The 10,021-nt window shown below is 44.3% G+C and overlaps 1 protein-coding gene across 1 annotated transcript in view; it reads right to left on the reverse strand.

Moving 5' to 3' along the window:
* The window catches only part of CDH6 (cadherin 6), a 103,410-nt gene extending 95,152 nt beyond the window's left edge, over positions 1–8,258 (reverse strand). Inside the window, exon 1 of the mRNA XM_058833195.1 lies at positions 8,073–8,258. The gene's annotated coding sequence lies outside the window, so the exon portion shown is untranslated. The remainder of the gene's footprint in view (positions 1–8,072) is intronic.
* Between the last annotated feature and the right edge of the window lie 1,763 nt (positions 8,259–10,021).

Raw genomic sequence — 10,021 nt, forward strand, 5'->3', positions numbered from 1 at the left:
CACACTTCTGTTTCTGATGGGAAACATCGTCCTGAAAAGCACAGAATTTCAAAGCTACCTGAGATTAGATTGTCTGCAGAATTGTGCTGATGGCTGTAAATATTAATAAATATGATACACTGGGCCAGCTTTTTTCTTCAGATGCTTATGCTCTGCTTCCTCTTAAGTGCAGATGACTCGGAGACACAGGCACCAGGAGGAAGAATCTGAGCTAAGAATTGGTTTTAGAGATGCAACGCACAGTGACACTTGCACAAAGGAAGTATGTTCCCATTACATGCCAGCAGAAAGAGCCAGGAAGTGAAAATCTCGGTCCAGTCCTCTCTATCCCCTCTGCAACTGCTGATGGGAGCTGGCAGACAGCAGAGAATACTTCTCCATGCTGTACAGATGATCCAGGGCTATACTGGTGAAGTGGCATCAATGGGAAATTATAGTTATTCCTTACACAGTTTTCCTTTCCATCCCCATTTTGCATAGTCTATTATTTAGGGATACAAATTATACAAACATTTGGTGGTCATGTTGTGGTCACCATGAAAATAATTGCAAATTTGTAAACACTTTATTACAAAGCCTGACATCTTGATCCAGAACGACACTTAAGTATCCAAACAGGCTTGTGGACTTCAGCGCAGTTTATTGGTACTTTTAAAAGTAAACTGCTCTGGGACCAGCTATAAGTCAGAGAAAAGAACATGCTTTGTTTATGGCAGAAATAACTTGGTAATTATCAGCAGTGAGAAGGAAAACATCATAGAAGAGCATTCATATTATTTAGACTTATATGGAGTTTATATGAAATACAGGGTTTTATAAAACTGGTTGGCACAGCATGAATTGCTTAAAGGGATGTGGCTGGTGGACTTAAGAGTTGCTTCTGCATCCTTTTCCCTTTCAGCCCTGACAGCTAAATTGAGCACCAATTTCACAAAAGAAATTTGCTCCCTGAAAGAGATTCTACCTCTATATATTCCTGCTCTGTGATCTGCCAGGGCACTCTCCACACTATGAAAGTGAGGAAATAGGTTCTCCTGAATTCTTGTAGAGCTTGATCAGTTTGTCAGGCCAGCTCCAAAAGCATTAGGTCATAGTAGGTGGTACAGAGCTCAGGACCTGGTACTACTTCGATCTAAACTAGCCACATAACTTGTAAATTTAATGTGTCTTTTTTATGAGCCTTTTTCTACTTCTCCCTCTATTTTATTTACACTAAGATCAATACCCGTGTCAGGGGTATTGGTGTACACCATGTCCTTATTCAAGTAACTTCCCTTTGACTCACCTTCATATCTATGTGCTAGGAATACTACTCCTTAGATGTTTACAAAGCAGGGGTGCTTTGAAATGAATTCATGCAGGCATGAACATGAACAAGAGATAGTGTGGCATGACCTCTGGCTGCCCCAAACCACAGGGAGCAGCATGCAGAATAGGCAGCCTTTTATGAGATTTTTTTTTTATCCCCTTCTCTCCCACAGGCATAAGTAGGTGGGAATGTATGAGGCAGGCAAGGGTAAAGAAACTCTGTGGCCAGTCCAACTCGGCCAATGCAGAGAGTAAGGTCATTGCTGCCTTGCTTGGGGACAGCTCAGATTACTTTCTCCTGGGAGTAAGATACTCAGTCTTGTCTCAGACAGCTCTGGAGCTACCCAGCTTCCCCCTTCCCCTCCACAGAAAACATGGCTGAACAAGCAAGAAAAAACATCCAGAAAATCCTTTGGGGAGAGAGTGTCAAAGCAGATGCAAGGAGTCCTTGAGAAAAATAATTGGCTTTCTTTTGGATGAAAAGAAGAGACCCAAATCTGACTTTTCGCCCCTCATCCATTCTTTGATCAGCTACAACAACTAAAGAGAGCAGGAGAGAGGCAGGTGGGTTGACTGCAAGCTGTACTTGCTATAAGAGCCTGGTTCAGCATCCCTGCTGTGCTATGATCTCCTTCTGTGACCTTGGGCAAGTCACTCACCTCCGCGGTGATTCGCTTCCCCCGCTGTAAAACACGGCCAATTATACAGGCCAGCCTCACAGAGGGGCCAAGTGGTGAAGATGTGGAATTGTAGAATACTTGAACAGCTTTTGAGTGAAGGCGCCATGTCAATGAATTTCACTTTGTCCCTTACTTGAAGTGAGACTCCCAAATGTCCACAGAGTATCTGTGGGTTCTTGGGAGAGGGGTTTGCAGACTACTATGAGCTGTATCATTTCCTATTTGTCCATGAGGATACTTTTATCAAATAATGATGGCCAGACTAATGACACCCTAAAGTTACAAACCAGCAGGCATTCAAAGCGAATCAATTCAGTGAGGAAACAGATTTCACCTGAGTCCTCAGGGCAAAACTAAAAGCAACCGTGCTTTTAATTATTTTTGCTATGGTATTGAATCTAAGAGGATGAGGGAGAAGGACACATCTTTCTAAGAGAGAGGGTTTTCCCTGGAGTGAGAGGTCAGTAGGAAGGCTGGTCCCAGTACCGCAGTGCCAGCTGGGGCCCACAGTCACAAGCAGTTCCGCCACCACTCCACAGCCTCTCATGAAAGTCTGGATCACCATGACCTTCAGTGCTAAGTGGAGTTAGCATCAGAGGCAAGTATTCTCTTTGAGTTTGGTGTTACCCTCACAACAAAGCAGAGCTACATGCTAATGATCGTGTTGATTAAGCAGCCTTTGTGCTTATAGAAGCTATTAGCTGACAATTGCAATGAGGGAAGAGGCAGCTCTGCTTTCTACCAGACAGGCACGAACCTGCAGTACCTGGGGAAACTTGACTAGTGTTTAATTTTTGTGCTAATTTTCAATTCCTGCTGACCCTTCTCCTAGGTCCTCCTGCTCTGACTCTGTGATTAGATGCAGAAGTGGGAATGCTGGAAAGATACACTACCTATTATCTCAGAGGCAGCTGTAAACATTGCAGCACGATAATGAAATTAGTTTAGCTGAGAGGAATTACGGTACCCAGATAGTACAGGACGGATCTCATTCATAAAGTGCTCTCCTCTGTGCATTGCGGTGTGTCACTAGGGAAGAGCTGAGGGGTACAACGGGTATTTATGCTGCAAATGAAATTTAATAGTCATATTCTGGCTAGAATTAAGCATTTTCTGACTATATATAAATATATATGCATATCCTGACAAGACAGGCTATTAACCCATAAAATATTTGCCCACAATGCCAGAATAAAGCCATTATTGAACAGGTTACTTAAAACATAGCAAGGCTGGCAGTGCTCTTGAATGAGACCAGATGGAAATGTATATGCACTTTTTGTCTGTGCGCCTGGCGCAGAGGAGGGTATGGAGAGGATGTCTTGTGGCTGGGTGCAAAGAAAGATCGCTCTGTCTTGGATGTTTCAGCATGGTGCTATCAAGTGCTCCAGCATCATCACAGTTAAGCAATCATTTCTTTGCTTAAAGACTCTTTTTAGAGGTCCAGCATCCTAACTCAGGAAGGACACCATGCCAATTGAGCCTTTTCCACCCTGACAGGGCTCACAGGCTCCTCTCACCTCTCCCCATCAGCATTGATCCTCGCTGCTGCTCAGAGGGTTGCAGCTGCAGAGGAAACTATCCTTTCTGGTTTGTTTTGAGATAGAAAAATACTCAAGGAGCAGTCAGCTCCACGAGAGTGTACGTACCAACTGGTAACATTAATTCACACCACTCTATAAACACTCCTGAAATTCAGTCATCCTATTTTCTTCTGGGAATGCTCTTGCTAACAAACAAACAAAAGCATAAACTCAAATATTTACAGTCTTTTTTGGGCCATTCAGTGCCAAATGTACAACTAGGAAAATAAATTAAGTGAAAGACAATGGTGGCAACCAGCCCCACCTGGAATAAGGAGATGGTCATGGGTACAAAGGGGGATAAGCCTGACTGAAATGGGGTGGGGATGTAGCTGATGGGTGATCAGGATTAGGACACACAGCAGTGCCCTACAGAAGCTTAGGAACCTAAGCCTGGGTGGACTTCCAGCCAGTCACTGGGGAAGAACCAAAAAGTGGTTCTTAGGCTGAGATTTACGGCACAGAAAGCCCAACTGAAGTACTCACACTCAAAGCTTAAAAATGTTTTTATCCAGCACTTTCCTCACCTAATTCCACTGCAGCAACACTCACAGCACAACTCAGAGAGGATGACTTTTTCTGCTGATGTTTTGTATTAATTATGCATTCTTCAAGGGTGATTTTAAAACAGGGACTAATAATCTGTCCAGTGACTTTTCTTAAGCAATAAAGACAACTAAAAGCTGCATTTAATACTAAATGTTCATGCTGCATCTCATTTCTCCCCATCCCAAATGAAACAAGGCAAGATGCCATACCTTTTCCCTCACACAGCATAGTTTTTTTCAGACCCCTTGGAAAGGTCTGCCATGACTAAGCATGCAGCATGAGCAAACCAGCTGCTACTGGATTTTTATCTCAACCAGAACACATTTAAACTTGAGAATGATGTTTATATGGCAAACTGAATCCTGCATAAAGCCAGCAGAAGAGATTCACCGTGTGCCACAGAACTCTTCACTTTGTGCACAGGATGGAGGACTCACTTTAAAGATTTACATTGAAAAGATCCTAAATTTGGCCCTACCATGTCAGTCAGGATAACCACAACTGAGTTTATCAGCCCTGGTTCTAAGAGCTATGAACCCAAGCAATTATATAGGAAAAAGAAAAATGAAAAAAAGGAGTAAACCCTAAATGATGCAAAGCCTTTGAAGACACAAGAACAGTTACTGCAGCTTACTAGGTCTTCAAGGGGTTAATGGAGAAGTCTCCCTAACACCCAGCTTCCAAGGCAAAGCCTTTCCCGCACGCTTATGATAATCAAAAGATACTGAAAACCAATTCAACTTCATTCTGGTATAATTGCAGCAGAGCCACTAGAGGAATTGTAACCATTATGTAAGATGAGGCACCATCACAGTGGGGCCTGCTGCTTCAAATGCATTCTACCCACTCTTTTTTATAGATTTCAGCTACCTTTCATTTTAGTAATTAGCCACCATTTCCAAGGAGATCCATAAGTAATTTCCTGCACATCTTGAGCCATAATGGTGCAAGATTGTACTAGAAAGGTAGCACAATTTAAAAGTAGTCAACAAAGGCCAGGTGACACACTGAAAAGTTCAGTTAAACATGAGACAGAGACCATCATTTCATTTAATTACAGATACATTGCTTGACACAGCACACAAGCATTCACTAGAAAACCCAGCAGTGATTCCTTCCAAACCCTAAAATACTGCAGGATTCTATTAATAAGCAGTATATCAGTGTGCTGAAAACTTCTTCAGTCAAAGCAAAAATGATGTAGCACACTTGAGGGAACAGTGGTCTGGAAGGAGGCTCCTGCCCAGAGGAACTCAGTGTGCCCTTGAAAAGAAGGCTGCTCATTTAGAGAAGGATCTCAGCTGGTGAGAGCACAGGCACAGTCCTAACTTCCATCAAGTTCACATTAGTTTTGAGATCTTCTGCAGAAAGCGGGGGGAAAAAAACCCACATTTTTTTAACACGTGTATGTTTTGCTTTGAAGGAAGTCTCTCAACTAAATATTATTGAAACAGCAGATGGCAAAATGCAAACTTTATGGAAGAGCGGCAGGTTACTGTTTGCATGGAAAGCTGTGCAAAGGAAGAAGGGAGGGAAGGAGGGAGAGAAGAGTCAGAAGTTAAGATGCACATTTCTAGCTGAACAACTTGGTTAGAAAATGATGACCGTGTCTATAAATGCAATCTTTACAGTGCTGGCATGGAGATATGCAAGAGCTGTGAACTGGTGTGAAAACTAAAATACCTAGAGAGACTAATAAGTCCCTATGGGGACCCCAGTTACTTAAATGACTGCAAAGGATAATTGCAGAGAGCTACAACAGGGCTGAATCAATGCCATTTTCCCTGGGAAAAAAAAAAAAAGAAAAAAAAAAAAAGAAACCCCAAAAAAGTATTGCTGCTCTGATTACGTTATTCTGAAAAGACTGGCTGCTTTCCTTTTCCCTCCCCCAGCTCAAAAGTCAACTGCAAACCACTAGAAATATGTCCAGAAAGATTATGGTGCAGCTGAAAGCCAGAAGCATACAAGATTATATATTTACTGGTGCTGTGTCAGATAATATCTGAGAGGAGAGGGAAAAGAGATTCAGGATTGCAGTCTTTATTAGCATGTTTGGGCTCTTTAAAGGAGCTATCCAATTGTGTCATTGCTGCCAGGCCTTTAAAACTGTATATATCCATGATAAAGGAATCTACTTAATCTTGATCACAAGCCTCCGAGCCCTACCCGACTCTCCTGTGACATGCAAACTTATTGCTTTTAAACAGGAATTAGAAAAAAAGAAATGAATAGGGATGCACCATTACCCATAGCATTATATTGCTCAGGAACAGATGTTAATCAGTTTTATGGAATGTTTTAAGTAACATGCAAGTACTTTTGCAAAGAACTGTCTGCATAATAGAGATTTCAGCCCAGCAAATACAGGAGATAAGCCTTTATCTTGACTGGGAGAGCTATGTCTATTTTGATTAAAACCAAAGAGGTCTGCACGATCAAGCAATTTTATTCCCTTGGAATTATGTCATTTCCAGAATGCTACTACACACGGTCCTGTGACAAAAGGGAGTGGAAATAACCTTGCTCTTGATTGTAATGTTGTCCTTGTGCAAATGTTCATGCATGTAGCTCATGAGGTACACATGTAGGATGTACATTCCAGCCTCAGAGATTTTTAAATAGACAAGAACTGTACTCTCTATTCCAGCTGTGCTAGAAGAACAGTAAATTTGGAGAAAGGACTAACCTTACACTCTGTAAGTAATTTGTGCTATTCAATCTTTCATGCACTGCTAACAGAACTTTAAAATCCCCCACCACACACAAGTAAAAGGAAAAAGGTGCCCTATCTTCTCGATTTGTATAAAAGTAGTAGCTGTGCCATCGTGCTGGCGGTAATTTCGGTCGTTAAACTTCCCGAACCTTAAATGTCATCAGGAGTTACTTAGGTGACCATCCACTTGCACTTAAAAAGTACTGCATTTAACTCTCCGTAAAATATGGATTTTATTGCAGCAGTGACAGGACTCCTTTCCACAGCCACTGACCTCTACTGCTATTGCTTATCTCTTGACTCAACCTTTTGCATAAGAATACACAGATGTAGTAAGCAAACTGTTTTCCCTGTGTGTGCATATAAGTAGTGTTACATACATATGAATACATAAATAGTTCAACCTAGCTGACACAGAAAGTATCTTACCAGCTCCTTAGAAACATTTACTACACCACCAGTTTCGGTGATGCTTTCTGCAATTACCCAACTTCTTTCCTGTAAAAATGCCTATACGCCTACCCTCTTACTTCCACCTCCTCCAGTACTCCCCAACCCGTTCTTTTATCAAATAAAAGACTTCACATTTGTCAATTCCTGTAACGTCCCTAGATCTGCTCGCTCTGCCCCCTTCTTTTCACTGAGGGAGCGCCTCATTTCAACTGCGCTCTACATTCAGTTCTGCACTTTGCCTCGGATTTCGCTCATGATCCGAAGGGCTTTGCCCTGTATTCTTTTCACAGCAACTCGGCAGTATCAAGAAACCGAGACAGACTTTAAAAAATATTACTTTCCTTTTGCTGTTGTTATTATTAATTATTACTGCTATTCTCTTCCAAGCACACACGACCCTTCTCCCGCTCTCACCACCTCTCCTCGCCCGAAGTGTCTTGCTGGCGATGACAGTCCCCAGGACAACGCCGCATCCTTTCGCCTGACTTACAACGCCAGCAAACGTGGTCCCCACACGCCCCTGAGCATCGGGCAGGGCACGGAGCCCTGGAGGGGGTCACCCCGGCGCGGCGGCGGGGACAGACCCCTCCGCAAGACAGCTGCCAACTTTGCAAAATAAGTGCTATCCCCCTCCTCCGTTCGCACCCCCCCCCCCTTAATTAGCATTCCCAATAAGCACGGCAGAAAGAATAAGAAAGAAAGGTGGGGGGGGGAAAAAGCAGAAGGCGGCTGGCTGGTGAGAGCTATAACTTGCCCCTCCAGAGGTGCAGAGCCGCATCTCCTTACCGGCACGCAGGGACGACGCGGCCGAGCCTCGCCCGGGTCGGCGGCGCGGCAGCACAGCTCCCCGGCCCCTTCTCCCGCCGCTCAGCCTCCCCGCCTCGCACTAGGGCTCCCGCTCGGCCAGCAGCACTTTTTAACTCCGGCATGCAGGCAGCCCGAGCCGAGGGGGCTCTCTATCTGATTGGTTTCCATTCACTGCTCCTGATTAATAAAAAAAAAAAAAAAAAAAAAAAAAAAAAAAGGAGGAGGGGGAGGGAAAAAAAAAAAAAAAAAAAAAAAAGCCAAACTCCTCCCTCTCGGCTTGGCTCCCTGGCAGGCGCGCACACACACCCGCACATACGCGCACCCGCACCCCTGGCGCCGGCGCTGCGGCTGCCGGGGCCGCCGGAGCTGCCGCACTGGGGCCGGGGGGGCGCGGAGCGGGCGCGGAGCCGATTCCTCCGAGCGGACAGGGATTTGCAACTGAATGCGGTGGGAGGGCAGAGGGGGAGGGTTGTGCCAGGGAGCCCCCCTTCCCTCCCGAGAGCAGCTCCGCGCTTGAGGTGGAGAGCAGCCAGCTTCTTCCCAATCGCTTGGTAGCGATAGCTAAAGCGGAATAAAATCGGGGGAGGGGGAATAAGAGGAGGCAGAGGCGCGCTCCGCTGTTGGGAGCTGTGTGTTTGTGCTGTGCGGCTTCTCATCCTCCGAGCTGGTCTTAAGTCCTTTTCTCGATACCTGATATGCCGCGCTGGTCTTTTCCCACACTTCCCAGGAAGTTCATGGACTTGATGAATCAAGATATTTCGGTGAATTATTAATGGAGATGACACTTCTTGGTCGCAGGTGGCGGTTTCTATGTGAATGGAAAGCAGCAGAGGGGGACTTTCTAGGTGCTTGCCTTTGCTTGATCCCTCTCTTCCCAGAGGGCTCCCCACTCAGGAGGTTATGACTAATCTTAACGCAGAACAGGCTGAAATCTCAGATTTTGCTGTGGGACTCATGGAGCCCCTCTGCACACATGCGTTTTTACAATCTCTCCCCCCACCCCCCAGCTGCCTAAATACAGCCTGAAATAAGGTTTTGCATTTTCTTCCTCTATATTAAATTACAAGATGGAAATTGCCAGCTAGTTTATTATTTACCTGACAAGAGTCCTCTCCAATTCAGCTGCACGGTGTCCCCTTAAGATTCATGGCAAATGTTGCAAGAAGTGAAGCTTTCTGCCATTCGCCTCTCGCATCTCCACAGTCTTAGGTTTGACCTTTATGATTTTTTTCCCTGCTAGTAAATCTAGTCATCTTGTTTTACTTTCTTTTTCTATTCCTTTTTTCTTCCCTTGCTTCTACCCACCTTTCACAGTTTTTGTATGCTGTATGTCTTAAGGATGGATCTGTGCTGGCTCTAAGCCATCTTTGTGTCCTGTTTCTGGACTATTTCAAGGCTTTTAGTGTAATTTAAATACCCTGAGCACTAGAAATTCAGGTAGCAATCTTGCTGCTTGTGCTGTAATTTCTACAGTGCTGCAGCACCATGTCCACAGCACAGCTGAAACTGGTGCTGCGCTTGTTGTAAAATGGAATATGTAAAATTTTTGTAAGGAAGGATGTTCTTTAATATTTGATCTCTGTGTACTCTCATGACTAGTCAACAAGAAGGGAGATTTAATCCATGAAACCACAGCTAACAAGCACACTCTAAGTGATGTCCAGGTGTTAGAAAAACAAATTACTTGCGGGGAGAATTGCCTTCTTAAGGGTTAGAGTCTGACATGCTACAGTGATCTTGGACCTAGGGGGAGTTTACCAGAGCTTGGGAAGAAGGATGTTCCATTGACAGTGGACACAGCAAATGCAGAATTTGCAGGCCACAAGGACAACTGGCAGAACTCCCAAGGTAAGGAAAAAGCTAACTCAGCAATTGTGCTGAAATCAGCTCCAATTGGGTTAAAGGTAATTCTGACAGGGAGAGATCAT

The sequence above is a fragment of the Poecile atricapillus genome, chromosome 2 (genome assembly GCF_030490865.1).
Source record: "Poecile atricapillus isolate bPoeAtr1 chromosome 2, bPoeAtr1.hap1, whole genome shotgun sequence".
NCBI classification, from domain to species: domain Eukaryota; kingdom Metazoa; phylum Chordata; class Aves; order Passeriformes; family Paridae; genus Poecile; species Poecile atricapillus.